This window comes from Pristiophorus japonicus, chromosome 18, assembly GCF_044704955.1.
Source record: "Pristiophorus japonicus isolate sPriJap1 chromosome 18, sPriJap1.hap1, whole genome shotgun sequence".
NCBI classification, from domain to species: domain Eukaryota; kingdom Metazoa; phylum Chordata; class Chondrichthyes; family Pristiophoridae; genus Pristiophorus; species Pristiophorus japonicus.
The window spans coordinates 35,352,663-35,372,238 of NC_091994.1; the positions used below are offsets into that span (position 1 = coordinate 35,352,663).

The window sequence follows — 19,576 nt, forward strand, 5'->3', positions numbered from 1 at the left end:
CAATTCAGTGTTATCAGCAAATGTCAATATCGCTCCTCCAATCCCTAAGTCTGTACCATTTATGTATACAGTAAATATAAAAGCAACCCAAACACAGGGCCCTGCGGAACACTATTCACCACCTCTTTCCAGTACATCAAACTGTATCTGCTACTGCTAGCCGATCTATGTCTTCTTCAGTCTTTTTACAATTCTAACTCTGGATCATGGATGTATCCAAATAAATAATATTAGTGCCAAGAAAGATTCCTATGGAACATCAATCACCACAACTACTCTTTAACCTTACCCTTTGCTTTCTGGATTCCAACCATCTCTCTATGCATGTGGCCACATCCCCCTGGACTCGGGAAGTCTTCGGTCAGCACAATGCCACCCTGGAAATGCCAACAGCTGACTTCGGAGCAAGGGAAAGCCCAATCCAATCCCTGGCCTGCATTGCGAAGCTGAGTTGTGCTTTCCCATGAAAGTCAGGCTGGTCTTTTGGGCTTTATAGTGCCACTCCTTTTGGCCGGCTGAAGGGCAGCATTGGCAGAGTGCCACCCCTCTCACCAACTTGCCTGCAGTTGGAGCATCACCCAGGCAGAAACCGGCAAAAAAAAATCGAAAAAGTTACACACCCTCCAAAACAGAAAGAAAAACCACTTTTGATTTTGCTTCATGCAGCAGCACACACACGTAATTGCTCCCCCATAATCGGCTTCAAATCTGCTCCATTATCTCACCCTCCACCAACATCACACTACAAGCTGGTCAGCCGGACAAGATGTTAAATGTACAAGATTTGGCTACTTGCTTTGAACAGGAGGTAACATCACAGAGTGTTGAAATAGACCACTCACTCCCCAGCTCCCCGAGCTTCTAGACACAGCAGCACAGGCAGGATCCAGGAGGCTGACAAACGTTTTTAGCAGATGAGAAGAAAAATAACCTACCAGCTCCTGGTATAAATAACAGAGAGAGGGGAATAATTTCAAGTCTGAAGTCGAATCCCAGGACTCAGAAAGCACACAGTCGATTCTAACGCAGTTTAGAATCTGAAATCCCATCTTGTTATTCACTCCATACTGCCCAATTAAAAGAAGTATTTTACATTACACAGTATCTCTAATTATAACACACTTAATACAAAGATGAATACATTCGGCTCCACTTATCCTGGCTACGGTTATAATGAATAATACCATACACCAAAGCTAAGAACCAAATCATTGCTCACTGTGTCCATGCAAGAGCTGGCCTTTACTATGGGCTTTTGTCATTGGTTTTACTGAACAAAACTTCTCATTTAAGCCTCGCTGTCCGCTCCCAGTGTAACGAGGGACCAGAATCTTTAATCCCTCCAAGATGTTTAAATCACAGAGAGTAGCGAGTGGCAGGGTAACCTCGGCCAGCAGTCCTGGCGGCAGTTTTTGCAGCGCTGATCTCAGCAGGGCTGCCAGCTTTAAAATGATATTAAACTATCGGCACTTTTTCGACGGGCTGAATAAATTCTGCAGCCACTGATTGAACATCAAAGGGAAGGGACCAGCTCACCCTCTCGATAGGCATCAATGGTGCGATGGGGCCATGATATTCAGGCCTACCAACTGAGTATCTTTCAGATTCAGCACCTCAACACCACATTTTATTAACCCCAGAATAGTGTTATCAAGTGTTAGTCCCTAATAGGTTCATTATTAAAACCTTTTTTTTAATTTTCCCTGACAACTTGCTATCTGTACTCCTCTTGGACAGGAGCAGGAGTCAAATATCAGTCAGAAGTGGGCCGGACAGTTAATGGATTTTCCTTAACGGTTAACCCTGTGTCTCCAGTGGAGCTTTCCGTAGTACGATACAGTTAACTGAGAAAAAGAGAACAGACCAACTTTTGGCTGTGCATTTTATTTAAAATCTTAGCCCCGTGGTTTTTCTCTCCTCCCCCTCTCCAAGGTGCTGACTCTCACGGTGTACAGTTCTACCAGTGTTGGTTGGCATAGAATAATACAGCACAGAAGGAGGCCATTCAGCCCATCGTACCTGTACCAGCGCCCTACAATCCTGGGCCCAAGTCACCATTCATCTTGCGTGAGGCTAGGCAGAAAGTGTCAACAAGCTATTCAGCCATGAAGAGCATCGTAGTCCTCACTCAATCTCCAAACAAACACACGCTCCAACAGGGGTCGCCGGATAGCAATCAGGAGCAGGAACTTTCTGGATTGTCCCCCTCCTCAACCCCATCCAAGGCCGGCTGTAGTGCTCCCACTGCTGCCCTGGCTGAGGTCAGCTAGCCCAGCACAGACTGGGGATACAACATAGGACCCTCCGATCGGTACGGCTCAGGCTTTGCAAATATGACATTGTCCTTCTAAACACGAGCCTGCACAAAGAGCCAGACCCCCGTTCCATCTCCCCTACACATCAGCGCACTCACCGAATCCATCAAACTAAAGGCACCTTTGCAAATGGAAAATCCCATCCTAGCACCTGCTAATTCAGCTCCATTAGTCAATAAATATTTTAAAAGACTGAGGCTCTAGGTGTCAAGTCAGAGCTGTGACTGAGTAGGTTAAAAATTGCACAACACCACTCAGAGAACTTGAAAGAAGACAGAACATAACACATCAAGACTATCTGACCATGCAGAAATGTGCGTTATAACAAAGGGAGACTTCAAAGCGTCCAATCGACTTCCAATTGCAGGAGGAAAGGTGAAAAAAGAATCAGCAATTTCCGAACTGGACCTCTATCCACTCTGAATTTATCGAGATTTACTTCCAGGCCAGTGACCGCCAGCCTGCTGGTTCACATTATTTTTCAGGTTTGTTAGATGCTGGCTGCTCGAACATAAAGAGCTTATTCAGTTAAAAAGACAGCGTTGGAGCAGCAAAGAAATGGGATACAGCTAACAGCGAGGGAGTTTGTTGGAGGTTTTCCTCAAATTTAGAGCCAGCATTATACCAGTCAAGGGGTTAACTGGCTGCAGATCAACTTCCCTGAGACTTTGAACTGTGCTGAGGTTTCACCAGTGCCACAGTTACAAAGCCGACAACTGACATTCACTCCACGAAAGTACTTTTGATAATCAAGCATTACTGCGATGCCATTTCCTTTCTGGAATCTACCTTTTTAGCGTTAAATTTCCTTCGTACTTTTGACACAAACAGATTTTAGAATGTAGGAGAAGAAAATGTTCCAACAAAATGCTCAGCGTTAAAAATGTTTTAAAACATGTAAAATCATAGAGTGTCCAAATTAACGGGCTCCTACACTTAAAACAAATGTAAGAACACAATACGATAATGGAACGCAGAATCTTGCTCGAGAAACCCACCTGGTTACATCGCAGATGTTAATTCTTCAGTGCGGGCATGCGAACGGTGCCAGTCCTGACCCGTCCACACCGTGGCACATGATACGGGCAAAGGGATCTAATAAAACCAGACACAGTGTTAAAAAACCCACCAGACACAAGACAGTGATGAGTAGGCAGCAATCTCAAGGATCCAACCACGATTATAACCCGTCTCACTGACCCCTCATGATGTCATCGAAATCCCTGTGAGATTTCTGTTGCTCATCACTCCCCCAAAGCATTCATTAGTTTGTTGACTGCAATCCTTACTCAGTCTGCTACCAGTCCCACCCAGGGGTCTGGAAGTTCCCTGGTATGAAATCAGATTTCTATTAGACAATGCACTCAGCCTGCTCAGTCCCGAGCTGAATGCAAAGCCACAGTGGTGCGATGCAAAAGGACAAGGTAACGCCAGGCTGGCAGTCCTCCCACAAAGGTGGAAAGTACAAACCAACATGGACTATTTGGGGTGGGATTTGCTGAAAATAGTCTCCACCAGGGAAGTTAGAAATGAAAATCTCACCTTTATCGCCTTTGTACTTCCCCAATAAGTTTGATGAGAAAAGACATTCAGGAATCGCCAGATGGCAACACCATGGGGCGGGGACACCGCCAGAGACACTGAGCGAGCACATTCAGCACATTCAGCAAATAGAAAGCAGCCGGTCACTCTCCCGCCCGAGTTACAGCACCCGGATCCCGGTATCCGCCCCAGACAAGTCCTAGGCTGCTTTTATCCCAGTAACTGCAAGGAATTGCACCAGTTTGTCCCGATCGAGCCTATTCCTGGTAGTTTCGTTCGGGAAACTGTTGAATCCGGTGGATCCGGATCTGTGCCTCACAACCAGTTCTCTGCAAAAAAAAAACAGCGGCAGCATCAGCAGCAAGGAGGTCAGCACCCTCCCAAACCCAACTCCACAGGTTCTGTGTGTCAGCCTCTGGTCTGTGTCTCAGTATCTGTGTGTCAGTCTGTGTCCCTGACTGTGTCTCTCAGCCTGTGTCTCAGTATCTCTGTGTCAGTATCTAGGTCCCTGTCTGTGTCTCAGTATCTCTGTGTCAGCCTCTGTTCTCTGTCTCAGAATCTGTGTGTCAGTCTCTGTGTCCCTGTCTGTGTCTCAGTATCTCTGTGTCAGTATCTAGGTCCCTGTCTGTGTCTCAGTATCTCTGTGTCAGCCTCTGGTCTCTGTCTCAGAATCTGTGTGTCAGTCTCTGGGTCGCTGTCTGTATCTCAGTATCTCTCTGTCAGTATCTAGGTTCCTGTCTGTGTCTCAGTATTTCTGTGTCAGCCTCTGGTCTCTGTCTCAGAATCTGTGTGTCAGTTTCTGTGTCCCTGTCTGTGTCTCAGTATCTCTGTGTCAGTATCTAGATCCATGTCTGTGTCTCAGTCTGTGTATCCCAGTCTGTCTCTCAGTCTGTGTATCTCAGTCTGTGTCTCAGTATCTCTGTGTCAGTATCTAGGTCCCTGTCTGTGACCTTGTCTCTGTATCCCAATCTGTATGCCTCAGTCTCTGTGTCTCGGTCTTTGTCTCTCGGTCTGTGTCTCTCAGTCTGTGTGTCTCAGTCTGTGTATCTCAGTCTGTATCTCAGTCTATGTCCCAATCTCTGTGTTCCAGGCTCAGTCTCTGTACTTGTAACCCAGAAAATCCTCCTGACAACTAGAGTGGCACATTGGAGCATTGAGTGTGGCAAGGCTACAAATATGCCAGTTGTTACATTACAAATGTTTGGATATCCCAAAGTTGTTAAACAAAGACAGGAAACTTACTTGCACTCATGGTTACAGTAAACACTACAGACATCTAGTGGTAGCAAAGCTATATTGTACAAATATTATCCAAGAATCATTTTGTAAATTAGAACGTGTGCATGTTATACCCTTGAAGGATTACATCAGTATTTCTATCACATAGGCAGGGACAATGCTGAAGTGAATTGAATGACATTGTCTAACCATCAAACACAAAATAACATCAGTTAATTATCCTCTGATGGTGTTTTGGAATTTGTGAGTTTCGGTGCATTAGAAATGAGGCAGTAATCTTAAGATGCAACTCTTATTGCCTATGTTTGAGGCACAAAATTCACCAAAAAAGATACAAAATCTCAACTCTACACTTGATGGTTTTGTTATAAGTTTGAACCAAATTTAACCTCACCTGACACCTACAACCCTGCACTTTCCACCAGGGTTCACTGGTTAGAAATACAAATTTGGCAACCGGGCCACACCACTCCAACGCCCCCGCCTCCCATTGCCTCCACTCCCACCCCAGCCTGGGACCGTTGAGTCCAGTGTAGCACCTCCAGTCCCGGCCAAGCTGAGATGAGCTAATTGTGCACAAATTGTGATGTAACCTGGTTCCGTTCCCCAACAAGCAGTACACGCACTGACAGAAAAATCTCCAACGCAATGGCTTGGACTTTGTACCTCCCTTCCTCTGATTTTTCAGTGGATTGGGGCCAGGTGGAGGTGGCAAGTGCTCTGCTATGTTCCTGCCTCTCATAAGAACAGGAGGAGGCCATTCACCCCTCGAGCCTGTTCCACCATTCAATTAGATCGCAGCTGATCTGTACCTCAACTCCATTTAGCCACCATTGCCCCATACTCGGTTAATACTTTTACCTGGGATTATGATTATTTTCCTGTGGACAGGTTACAATACACCCACCCTCTGTGAGCGAATGAGAGAGACACACTGGACACAGGAGTCACCTGTTATGGCCCAGAATCCAACATTCCAAGGTCAACAGAGAAGAGCTCTGGGCAAGAAGAAGGGTTTGTGCAAGTACTCTTAGCTATGCCTAGGCCCATCATACAGAGCAAAAACATTCTTCAGGAAAGAAATATGTCAACGTGCCCACTGGATACCTGATCCTCGCACTGACTCCCTTGTGGAGCCAGGGAGCCCGCCTCATGTAAATGACCCCGGGGTCAGAAATACAGCCAGGTTCAGCGGGGGCGTCTTGGAATGCAGACCGAAATCCCACCCCATCAGGAACGTGCCCCCATCAAGGGAGGGGGAGACGCCCAGGTTAAAATCTGTAAATGCTAGATCATTCTCAAAAGTCAACGGCCAAAGAGTATTCCAGAATACAAACACAAAATAACAAAGTTTACCAGTACAGCTCCGTGATCTAATGCTGTTGATGTTGTACTTCCTGTTGTGCTTGGCATATTTTTCACTTCTGACACATTTTGAGTTTGCACATTTACTGGACGGCCTGTGCCAGTAATCCTTCACAGATGCAGCAGTGGCTAATTTTTTCTGGTTTTCAACCCCATCGCACAGATGTTCTGTTGTTTTTCCTCGGCTTTTGCTTGGTGGCTGCCAAAGCCAGCATTATTCACTGCTAAACACATTCTGCCGTCCTTTCCATTGCAGTTCCTGCTTCAGAAAGGATGCAGTTATCTCACTGTAAGCATTATGGAGTGGGGGTGGGGGTTGCACGTGACATCGCAATATATAATCAATTATTTTTGAACCCATCCCTCACCCCGCTCTCTTATTCCCAATATGTAACTCAGAGACCTATCCTTGTTCAGACAATAAACCAAAGTCTTTTGAGAATGCATAAACTGGGGTCCCCACAGAACTTGCCTTGGTTACATTTTCAGTAAGCCTTACTCTGGTCTCATCCTTTTTGCACTGATTATAATTTACATCAACACACGTTGGTATAAAACTGCACATTTTTTTGAAAGGATATCATTCAACTACTTTTCACAGTATTTTATGCTCCAAGGGGATAGAAGTGACACATAATAGTATAAAGGGCAACAGCCCTGAATTTCTGCCAGGTTCTCCTGGTCTCCTGCTGTTACTTCCACAAAATGTTAGCAGAAACCCCATAGAAATGCTGTCTTCAACAATAACAACTTGCATTTATATAGAACCTTTATCGTAGTAAAACGTTCCAGGGCGCTTCACAGGAGCGTGATCAAACAAAATCTGACACTGAGCCACATAAGGAGATATTCGGACAGGTGACCAAAAGCTTGGTCAAAGAGGTAGGTTTATAAGGAGCATCTTAAAGGAGGAGACATAGCGAGGCGGAGAGATTAGGGAAGGAATTTCAGAGCTCAGGGGCAAAGCAGCTGAAGGCGTGGCTGCCATTGGTGGAGCGAAGAAAATCATTTCAACCGTTAATGTTGTTTCTCAGGGGTTCCACTCATTTACTGCTGGCTCCATGTAAATTCTAGGCACCCGTGTAAAATGTGTCTGGGACAGCCTCAGTCCAAGTTCTGTTTGCCATGGACTCAATGCACACAACTGCCCCTAGGAAATCTCGATCGGGAACTGTAGGATAGCTGGTGTGAGAAACGGAAAAATGGCACACTGGTGTAGTAGGAGCACTTTCATTCAATCGCTTTGAACTGCTATCTGTAATGTAATAAAAGTATTCTGTGTGTGCACATTTCCTGACCCTCACATCACAGCTCATTATAAGCAAACCTATTCTAGGTCATATGCAGATTTCTTGCAACAAACTTTTTTTAAAGTAGGGAAAGTAAGCCAGTAACTTCCAATGTAAGAGAAGCTCTTCCCAACAGAAAATACCTATTAACCCAGGAGCTAGAATATCTGTAGTCTATGTCTTAAGAAATAACAAAATGTGATGAATAGTACATAACATATGGAGTATGATAGACATACTGTATTCAGACCATCGACTCTGCACTGGCACTGTCAAAGAGCAATCCAGTTCATCCCATTCCCCGCTCATTCCCCATATCCCTGCACTATTTTCTCCTTCAAGTATTTATCCAATTCCCTTTTGAAGGCTGTTATTAAATCTGTATCCACTACCCTATCAGGCAGTGTATTCCAAATCCTAGCCACTCGTTGCATACAAAGGTATTCCCTCATGTCACCTCTGGTTCTTTTGCCAATTATCTTAAACCTGTGCCCTCTGGTTATCAGCCCTTCAGCTATTGGAAACAATTTCTCATTCTTTATTCTATCTAAACCCTTCATGATTTTAAATACCTCTATCAAATCTCCTCTTAGCCTTCTCTGCTCTGAGGAGAACAACCTCACCTTCTCCAGCCTATCCACGTAACTTTAATCCCACATCCCTGGAACCATTCGAGTAAATCTCTTCTGTACTCTCTCCAAAGGCTTGTCATCTGTCACTGCGCTTCAAAGTAATGCATTGTAGATGTTTCTGCGCGACGTGGTAAGATGCTGTACACATGTAAGTGTTTTCTTTCTTTCCAAGTCTAAATATCTTTCATTATATATTAAAAATGTCTAATTATTCATCCAACATCTAGACAATTGCCAAATACAACAATCAACAACAAATAATCCAAATTCAGCCATAAAAATAACTTCAGATGAATTCAAGATTTTGACGTTCAGGTTCACTTTACATCCAGTTTATTTCCCTTTGCAGCGTGATTGAAATTCCACACAAACTGCCAATGGCCAATCGCAAAGGGAGACGCGAGAGGCTGGATCAAGTGAAATGGACACTCGTGCTGTAGTCAGATGGAGTATGGGTGGTTTCCCATTGGGTGAGTGAAGCAAATCGCTATGTAACCACAAAGGTTCTGCATTTGGCAAGACGGAGAGAGAGAAAGAGGGAAAAACACTGAAACAGAGAGAAACAATGACATAAGAACATAAGAATAAAAGAACATAAGAATTAGGAACAGGAGTAGGCCATCTAGCCCCTCGAGCCTGCTCCACCATTCAACAAGATCATGGCTGATCTGGCCGTGGACTCAGGTCCACTTACCCGCCCGCTCCCCATAACCCTTAATTCCCTTATTGGTTAAAAATCGATCGATCTGTGATTCGAATACATTCAATGAGCTAGCCTCAACTGCTTCCTTGGGCAGAGAATTCCACAGATTTACAATCCTCTGGGAGAAGAAATTCCTTCTCAACTCGGTTTTAAATTGGCTCCCCCGTATTTTGAGGCTGTGCCCCCTAGTTCTAGTCTCCCCGACCAGTGGAAACAACCTCTCTGCCTCGATCTTGTCTATCCCTTTCATTATTTTAAATGTTTCTATAAGATCACCCCTCATCCTTCTGAACTCCAACGAGTAAAGACCCAGTCTACTCAATCTATCATCATAAGGTAACCCCCTCATCTCCTGAATCAGCCTAGTGAATCGTCTCTGTACCCCCTCCAAAGTTAGTATATCCTTCCTTAAGTAAGGTGACCAAAACTGCACGCAGTACTCCAGGTGCGGCCTCACCAATACCCTGTACAGTTGCAGCAGGACCTCCCTGCTTTTGTACTCCATCCTTCTCGCAATGAAGGCCAACATTCCATTCGCCTTCCTGATTACCTGCTACACCTGCAAACTAACTTTTTGGGATTCATGCACAAGGACCCCCTGGTCCCTCTGCACCGCAGCATGTTGTAATTTCTCCCCATTCAAATAATATTTCCTTTTACTGTTTTTTTTTCCAAGGTGGATGACCTCACATTTTCCGACATTGTATTCCATCTGCCAAACCTTAGCCCATTCGCTTACCTATCTAAATCTCTTTGCAGCCTCTCTGTGTCCTCTACACAACCCGCTTTCCCACTAATCTTTGTGTCATCTGCAAATTATGTTACACTACACTCTGTCCCCTCTTCCATGTCATCTATGTATATTATAAACAGTTGTGGTCCCAGCACCGATCCCTGTGGCACACCACTAACCACCGATTTCCAACCCGAAAAGGACCCATTTATCCCGACTCTCTGCTTTCTGTTAGCCAGCCAATTCTCGATCCATGCTAATACATTTCCTCTGACTCCGCATACCTTTACATAGAAACATAGAAAACCGGTGCAGGAGTAGGCCATTCAGCCCTTCAAGCCTGCACCACCATTCAATAAGATCATGGCTGATTATTCCCTCAGTACCCCTTTCTTGCTTTCTCTCCATACCCCTTGATCCCCTTAGCCTTAGCCGTAAGGGCCATATCTAACTCCGTCTTGAATATCTTCTGCAGTAACCTTTTGTGTGGCACCTTATCGAATGCCTTTTGGAAATCTAAATACACCACATCCATCGGTACACCTCTATCCACCATGCTCGTTATATCCTCAAAGAATTCCAGTAAATTAGTTAAACATGATTTCCCCTTCATGAATCCATGTTGCGTCTGCTTGATTGCACTATTCCTATCTAGATGTCCCGCTATTTCTTCCTTAATGATAGCTTCAAGCATTTTCCCCACTACAGATGTTAAACTAACCGGCCTATAGTTACCTGCCTTTTGTCTGCCCCCTTTTTTAAACAGAGGCGTTACATTAGCTGCTTTCCAATCCGCTGGTATCTCCCCAGAGTCCAGAGAATTTTGGTAGATTATAACGAATGGATCTGCTATAACTTCCGCCATCTCTTTTAATACCCTGGATGCATTTCATCAGGACCAGGGGACTTGTCTACCTTGAGTCCCATTAGCCTGTCCAGCACTAACCTCCCCTAGTGATAGTGATTATCTCAAGGTCCTCCCTTCCCACATTCCCGTGACCAGCAATTTTTGGAAATTTTTTGTGTCTTCCACTGTGAAGACCGAAGCAAAATAATTGTTTAAGGTCTCAGCCATTTCCACATTTGCCATTATTAAATCCCCCTTCTCATCTTCTAAGGGACCAACATTTACTTTAGTCACTCTTTTCCGTTTTATATCTGTTTTTATGTTTTGCGCAAGTTTACTTTCGTAATCTATCTTTCCTTTCTTTATTGCTTTCTTAGTCACTTTGCTGTTGTTTAAAATTTTCCCAATCTTCTAGTTTCCCACTAACCTTGGCCACTTTATACGCATTGGTTTTTAATTTGATACTCTCCTTTATTTCCTTGTTTATCCACGGCTGGTTATCCCTTCTCTTACCGCCCTTCTTTTTCACTGGAATATATTTTTGTTGAGCACTATGAAAGAGCTCCTTAAAAGTCCTCCACTGCTCCTCAATTGTGCCACCGTTTAGTCTGTGTTTCCAGCCTACTTTAGCCAACTCTGCCCTCATCCCACTATAGTCCCCTTTGTTTAAGCATAGTACGCTCGCTTGAGACACTACTTCCTCACCCTCAATCTGTATTCCAAATTCAACCATACTGTGATCACTCATTCCGAGAGGATCTTTTACTAGGAGATCGTTTATTATTCCTGTCTCATTACACAGGACCAGATCTAAGATAGCTTGCTCCCTTGTAGGTTCTGTAACATACTGTTCTAAGAAACAATCCTGTATGCATTCTATGAATTCCTCCTCAAGGCTACCCCGTGCGATTTGATTTGACCAATCGATATGCAGATAGATAGAGACACAGATAGATAGAGACACACACAGTAACCACGGACAGAAACAGAGAAAGACAACGACCAGATACAGAAAGACAGAGCGATAGAAAATAAGACTGAGGCAAGATGCAGAGAGACAGAACAGAGACAGGGGGAGGGATGGACAAGAAATATTGAGAGACTAGAGCACCCTAGGAATCGCAGGATAGCGCAGATGAATACATGGCTTGAGCAGTGGTGCAGCAGGGAGGGATTCAAATTCTTGGGGCATTGGAACCGGTTCTGGGGGAGGTGGGACCAGTACAAACCGGACGGTCTGCACCTGGGCAGATCCGGAACCAATGTCCTAGGGGGAGGAGTTAAACTAATATTGCAGGGGGATGGGAACCTATACAGGGAGATAGAGGGAGACAAAAATGAGGCAAAAGCAAAAGACAGAAAGGAGATGAGGAAAAGTGGAGGGCAGAGAAACCCAAGGCAAAGAACAAAAAGGGCCACTGTACAGCAAAATTCTAAAAGGACAAAGGGTGTTAAAAAAGCAAGCCTGAAGGCTTTGTGTCTTAATGCAAGGAGTATCCGCAATAAGGTGGATGAATTAACTGTGCAAATAGATGTTAACAAATATGATGTGATTGGGATTACGGAGACGTGGCTCCAGGATGATCAGGGCTGGGAACTCAACATCCAGGGGTATTCAACATTCAGGAAGGATAGAATAAAAGGAAAAGGAGGTGGGGTAGCATTGCTGGTTAAGGAGGAGATTAAGGCAATAGTTAGGAAGGACATTAGCTTGGATGATGTGGAATCTATATGGGTAGAGCTGCAGAACACCAAAGGGCAAAAAACGTTAGTGGCAGTTGTGTACAGACCTCCAAACAGTAGTAGTGATGTTGGGGAGGGCATCAAACAGGAAATTAGGAGTGCATGCAATAAAGGTGCAGCAGTTATCATGGGTGACTTTAATATGCACATAGATTGGGCTAGCCAAACTGGAAGCAATACGGTGGAGGAGGATTTCCTGGAATGCATAAGGGATGGTTTTCTAGACCAATATGTCGAGGAAACAACTAGGGGGGAGGCCATCTTAGACTGGGTGTTGTGTAATGAGAGAGGATTAATTAGCAATCTCATTGTGCGAGGCCCCTTGGGGAAGAGTGACCATAATATGGTGGAATTCTGCATTAGGATGGAGAATGAAACAGTTAATTCAGAGACCATGGTCCAGAACTTAAAGAAGGGTAACTTTGAAGGTATGAGGCATGAATTGGCTAAGATAGATTGGCTAATGATACTTAAGGGGTTGACTGTGGATGGGCAATGGCAGACATTTAGAGACCGCATGGATGAATTACAACAATTGTACATTCCTGTCTGACGTAAAAATAAAAAAGGGAAGGTGGCTCAACCGTGGCTATCTAGGGAAATCAGGGATAGTATTAAAGCCAAGGAAATGGCATACAAATTGGCCAGAAATAGCAGCGAACCTGGGGACTGGGAGAAATTTAGAACTCAGCAGAGGAGGACAAAGGGTTTGATTAGGGCAGGGAAAATGGAGTACGAGAAGAAGCTTGCAGGGAACATTAAGGCGGATTGCAAAAGTTTCTATAGGTATGTAAAGAGAAAAAGGTTAGTAAAGGTCCCCTGCAGTCAGAATCAGGGAAGTCATAACGGGGAACAAAGAAATGGCAGACCAATTGAACAAGTACTTTGGTTCAGTATTCACTAAGGAGGACACAAACAACCTTCCGGATATAAAAGTGGTCAGAGGGTCTATTAAGGAGGAGGAACTGAGGGAAATCTTTATTAGTCGGGAAATTGTGTTGGGGAAATTGATGGGATTGAAGGCCGATAAATCCCCAGGGCCTGATGGACTGCATCCCAGAGTACTTAAGGAGGTGGCCTTGGAAATAGCGGATGCATTGACAGTCATTTTCCAACATTCCATTGACTCTGGATCAGTTCCTATCGAGTGGAGGGTAGCCAATGTAACCCCACTTTTTAAAAAAGGAGGGAGAGAGAAAGCAGGGAATTATAGACCGGTCAGCCTGACCTCAGTAGTGGGTAAAATGATGGAATCAATTATTAAGGATGTCATAGCAGCGCATTTGGAAAATGGTGACATGATAGGTCCAAGTCAGCATGGATTTGTGAAAGGGAAATCATGCTTGACAAATCTTCTGGAATTTTTTGAGGATGTTTCCAATAAAGTGGACAAAGGAGTACCAGTTGATGTGGTATATTTGGACTTTCAGAAGGCTTTCGACAAGGTCCCACACAGGAGATTAATGTGCAAAGTTAAAGCACATGGGATTGGGGGTAGTGTGCTGACGTGGATTGAGAACTGGTTGTCAGACAAGAAGCAAAGAGTAGGAGTAAATGGGTACTTTTCGGAATGGCAGGCAGTGACTAGTGGGGTACCGCAGGGTTCTGTGCTGGGGCCCCAGCTGTTTACATTGTACATTAATGATTTAGACAAGGGGATTAAATGTAGTATCTCCAAATTTGCGGATGACACTAAGTTGGGTGGCAGTGTGAGCTGCGAGGAGGATGCTATGAGGCTACAGAGTGATTTGGATAGGTTAGGTGAGTGGGCAAATGCGTGGCAGATGAAGTATAATGTGGATAAATGTGAGGTTATCCACTTTGGTGGTAAAAACAGAGAGACAGACTATTATCTGAATGGTGACAGATTAGGAAAAGGGAAGGTGCAACGAGACCTGGGTGTCATGGTACATCAGTCATTGTAGGTTGGCATGCAGGTACAGCAGGCGGTTAAGAAAGCAAATGGCATGTTGGCCTTCATAGCGAGGGGATTTGAGTACAGGGGCAGGGAGGTGTTGCTACAGTTGTACAGGGCCTTGGTGAGGCCACATCTGCAGTATTGTGTACAGTTTTGGTCTCCTAACTTGAGGAAGGACATACTTGCTATTGAGGGAGTGCAGCGAAGATTCACCAGACTGATTCCCGGGATGGTGGGACTGACCTATCAAGAAAGACTGGATCAACTGGGCTTGTATTCACTGGAGTTCAGGGGACCTCATAGAAACGTTTAAAATTCTGACGGGTTTGGACAGGTTGGATGCAGGAAGAATGTTCCCAATGTTGGGGAAGTCCAGAACCAGGGGTCACAGTCTAAGGATAAGGGGTAAGCCATTTAGGACCGAGATAAGGAGAAACTTCTTCACCCAGAGAGTGGTGAACCTGTGGAATTCTCTACCACAGGAAGTAGTTGAGGCCAATTCACTAAATATATTCAAAAGGGAGTTAGATGAAGTCCTTACTACTCGGGGGATCAAGGGGTATGGCGTGAAAGCAGGAAGTGGGTACTGAAGTTTCATGTTCAGCCATAAACTCATTGAATGGCGGTGCAGGCTAGAAGGGCTGAATGGCCTGCTCCTGCACCTATTTTCTATGTTTCTATGTTTCTAACAGATCAAAACATAGATGAAATTTTGCTGGAGATGAGAGAAAGAGGGACAGAGACAAAAATAGTACATCTCGGCTTAGTTGCCAGAAATTACTTCTAATTTTAATTATTTTGTGGGAATATTAGAACCGCAGAGATTGTATTGAGCTAAGTGACTGGAGGATCAGTCGCAGATATTAACTCATATTAGACAGACTTCAGTGTTTTTGTTCATGCTTCTTTTCAAAACATTAAATGGGGTTTTTAACTTTGACCTGAGAACTTGGGTTGTGTGTATGGCAGAGGATTCAGAGATCTGTTCCTGGTATGGCTATATCTAAACCAACACTTCATCACACAAGGATCACAAGATGGATATGGGTGATAGACAAATGCATCCCAATTCAACCCAGAAAAACCCTTCAGCCTCCCCATCAGAGCATAAAAAAGCATACGGGATCCTGGGCTTCATAAATAGAGGCTATGGGGAGAAATTGGCCAGCCTTGCGTGTGTTTTATCGCCGATATTTCGCTTTTTTGCTGGTAAAAGGTACTCACCTAAATTGGCCAAAGTTAACAAATGGTGGTTTTGAAATATCGTCAAAAAGCGGATCGACCACGTGCTACGCCAAAAAAAACTGCACCACTTAAAATTGGCCGTTCGGCGAATCCGTACTCAGGGTGAAAAAAAACACCCAAGAAAAGCCTGCATTGAAACCCCAGACACAGTGGTAGGTATGAAGACCCACAAAAAAGGTAAGGTGAAGTTTTTATTTTTTAATTCTTTTTCAGCAATTCATTAGTTATGTGTATAGTGAATGTTTTCTGATTTTTAAATTTTTTTATTTTTGCAATTTTTTTGTGTTTTCTCCCCTCCCAGGGCCTGTACTTTTGGCGGTGATAGGCCTTGGACCAAAGTTGCCAAAGACTGTGGTTTACACCATGAATCCTTGTGCAATGCCAATTTTTACCTTCGGGCACATTTTTTTGGCAAATTTTACCCCCTTAAAAAATGGCAAAGTTTTAGTGGTATTTTTTCCGTAAAATAACAGAAAAAAACGATATCGGCAAAAACTGAATTTCTAGCCCATAGAGTACAAAAGCAAGGAAATTATGATAAACCTTTATAATACACTGGTTCGGCCTCAACTGGAGTATTGTGTCCAATTCTGGGCACTGCACTTTAGAAGGATATGAAGGCCTTAGAGTGGGTGCAGAAAAGATGTGCAAGAATAGTTCCACCCATGAGGGACGTCAGTTATGTGGATAGACTGGAAAAGCCGGAGTTGTTCTCCTTAAAGCAGAGAAGGTTGAGAGGAGATTTGATAGAGGTGTTCAAAATCACGAGGGGTCTAGACAGAGTAGAGAGAGAAAAACTGTTCCCATTGGCAGAAGGGTCGAGAACCAGAGGACACAGATTTAAGGTGATTGGCAGAAGAACCAAAGGCGACATGAGGAAAAACGTTATAATGCATCGAGTGATTAGGATCTGGAATGCACTGCCTGAAAAAGTGGTGGAGGCAGATTCAATTGTGGCTTTTAAAAGGGAGTTGGATAAGTACCTGAGGGAAAGAAATTTGCAGGACTACAGGGAAAGGATGGGGGAGTGGGACTAACTGGTCATCTTGCAGATAGCCGGCTTAGGCTCGACGGGTCTCTTTCTGTGCTGTAACCATTCTATGTTTCTGTTTCTTATGAGTGCTAGGGATCATGAGTAGATCCCATCACTAGACCTCCAGGGATCAGACAATTCTATTAGATCAACAGTTTAGGATTACTTTGATTTGTTTCAAGCCACCTATCTTTGACAGAGTGTGTCAAATGGCATGTACTACCTGCTATCTGCCATGTTTGAATGACACTATGATCCAAAGATTCATACACTCATACACTGAGAACATTTTCCCTCTCAGCACAGGCTGAGATCTTTTTTAATGGCACAGATGGATTGAAATCTGTGGAGATCCAAATATGGCCAATTTCAGAACAGATCCAATCCTGGTCGCTTTGGGCTTCGATTATAATTCTTAATGGAAGTACAACCTCAGAGTTTAAAGGGAGAGGTCCCTGAAATTTCCTTTTATTGATGGAAGCTCAAGAACAAGGAGGACAGGCATTAACCAGTGCTACAATGATAATATCAGGTGTAAAGACACCCAGAGGCCGCACTAAAGCACTGGAAGGTCATCACATGCCTTGCACCCAAAGCCCTCCTACAGGTTTGCTCCAGTGAGTGACATTGGGATAACATTCTATTGATGGTCGTAAGGTAGCAGGAAGGCACAGAGACCATTGAGGATTGTCCTCCCTCCCATCCTGTTGTCAGGTTTCTGGGATAGCAGCAGGTAGAACCTTCGGCCCATGTGATCTTCATCTAACACCTGACCCAGACAGTTTCAATCCTTGTGCCAGGATCTGCTGAAATGAATAAGCAGCTTCTTCAGTGGATATAAACGTTGAGTCGCATTAAATTTACCCTTTTTAGCACGGTATCTGCACAAGGGCCCTTTCAGGTCAGTGCAGTTGGTCCCATGCTGTCATCCACATTCCTCAACTACCCGGTGAATTTATGAACTCTTACATTCCTTTTGTAAATGTCATCAACTCTGCTGCAAGTTGATTAAATCCTGTTTTGAAGGACCAGAATTTTTTTTTTTTTTTTTTTTTTTTAAAAATTCATGTCCAATCGTTATCCAATCGTTACAATTCTTTGTCAAACGCCAGAGGTCACCCTGCACCAGTCAAGGATCACTCTGCGCCAATGCTCTTAGCCAAAAGGCCTAGAGCCACTGCACCGTTCCTGGAAGTACTGCAATACCAGGTTCGTGCCATGGAGGTGGATGGGTCAGGTCCCCCACACACCTCCGTGGAGGTGGATGGGTCACCAATCCCACCCACCTCCTGTTTACAAAAATGTAAGCATATACCTTCCTGACCAGGGAGAAACCACCCGGAAGTCATGGTGGCTGGTCAGGTTAGTTATGCAGATCTTAGCCAAAAGGCCGAGAAGGACCAGAAATAACTAAAACCCTTGCGGCCAGATCCAGACGGAACTGGACAGTGGGTTGAAAGATTCGATTAGCTTGAGCACAAATTCAATAGCTGCCAAGTGAGACTGACTGTGATTGAACTCCCCTTGGTTCACTCTATAGAACCAAACAGATTCCAATTACAGATATTCAGCTCCCTGTGTTTGGGTAGGCAACAAAAGAGCACCAAAGGTGGGAAGAGTGAGAATTGTTAAGGAAGCTCCGCCCCACTCGTTACCGCTGGGAATGCCAGTGTTCCACCGACCAATTCTGGCTGGTTGGTTGTAAAGTAAGCCCACGGTGGACCTGATGATGTGAACCTCCTCCAGGCCCAGATCCACCTACAACAAGAGCGCTGTTGGAGCTTGGGCCGAAAACACAAGAGCATCCGGCAACTCGATCTCTAATGTCCAAAACATTTCCACACAGTGGGGGCTATTCTAACCTAACTGATGGGATCAGGTGCAGCGCTGGTTTTAATGGAGAGTAATATCGGGCGGGGTTAAAAACACCATTCCGCCCGTTTCCGCCCATTTCCTGACTGGCCAATTAGAAAGACTTGGATTTATATAGCACCTTTCACGACCAGCAGACGTCTCAAAGCGCTTTACAGCCAATGAAGTACTTTTGGAGTGTAGTCACTGTTGTAATGTAGGAAAGGTTAAAATAGCCCCCAGAATGTCAGTGACAGAGTAGACACACTACACCAAACAACCTCACCCCCTCTGCTCTGCCCTTGTTTTCAGAAGCTGAAATACAGCGGGAATCATCACTGGCTAAAACTAGAAGATAAAACACATCCGAGCCGATTGCAGCTACACGAACTAACATACTCTACAAGTGTGTCTTCTCATACTGTGCAGTGTGTCACTCATTAAAATGAGTCCCACTGCTTCTAGCAGCTAAACAGGGAGTTAGCAGTCAGACAGACAGTTTGTTCACACCAGCTGCTGCTCCACACCAGGCTCCGATCAAAGTGCCCGTGTGCCCATCACCAACGGGTACTCACTCGCAATTTAGTTCAATTTTATTTTTATTCTGAATGTAATTTTAAAAGTTATTTTGTGACGTTTTGTTTATCGGATTGAGGGGTGTTGGTGCTGGGATTGGTATTGGGATGTGGGGTGTTAGTCCTGGGATTGGGATGAGGAAATGCTGACACTGGGATCAAGGTGGGAGTCATTAAAATGAATTACCGGAAAATCATGGGGAGTTTGCACCCCAGAATGTCGGATATATGATCCCAGCAGGAGAGCTCCCCCCCACCCCCCACCCCCCAGCAGTGTGAGTATGGAAATTTATGCTCCCCAGTTTTGCAATCAAACACTCCCAGATCAAGTACCACATGGGTTGTATACAGAGTAAGTTCCCTGTGTGCTGTCTCATTGAATACTTCAAGGTTATGGAAAGCACAGGTTAGATATGGAGTAAAGCTCACTCTGATGTCTCATGTATGCAATATCAAATAATGTTTGTACAGTACTAGTAATATATATATATACAGTGGCAGTAATGTACATACAGTACCAGTGACAGATGTACAGTATTAATAATG

The 19,576-nt window shown here is 44.4% G+C and overlaps 1 pseudogene; it reads right to left on the reverse strand.

Moving 5' to 3' along the window:
- Positions 1 to 17,776: 17,776 nt before the first annotated feature.
- LOC139229526 (U2 spliceosomal RNA) lies at positions 17,777 to 18,006 on the reverse strand (annotated as a pseudogene).
- Between the last annotated feature and the right edge of the window lie 1,570 nt (positions 18,007 to 19,576).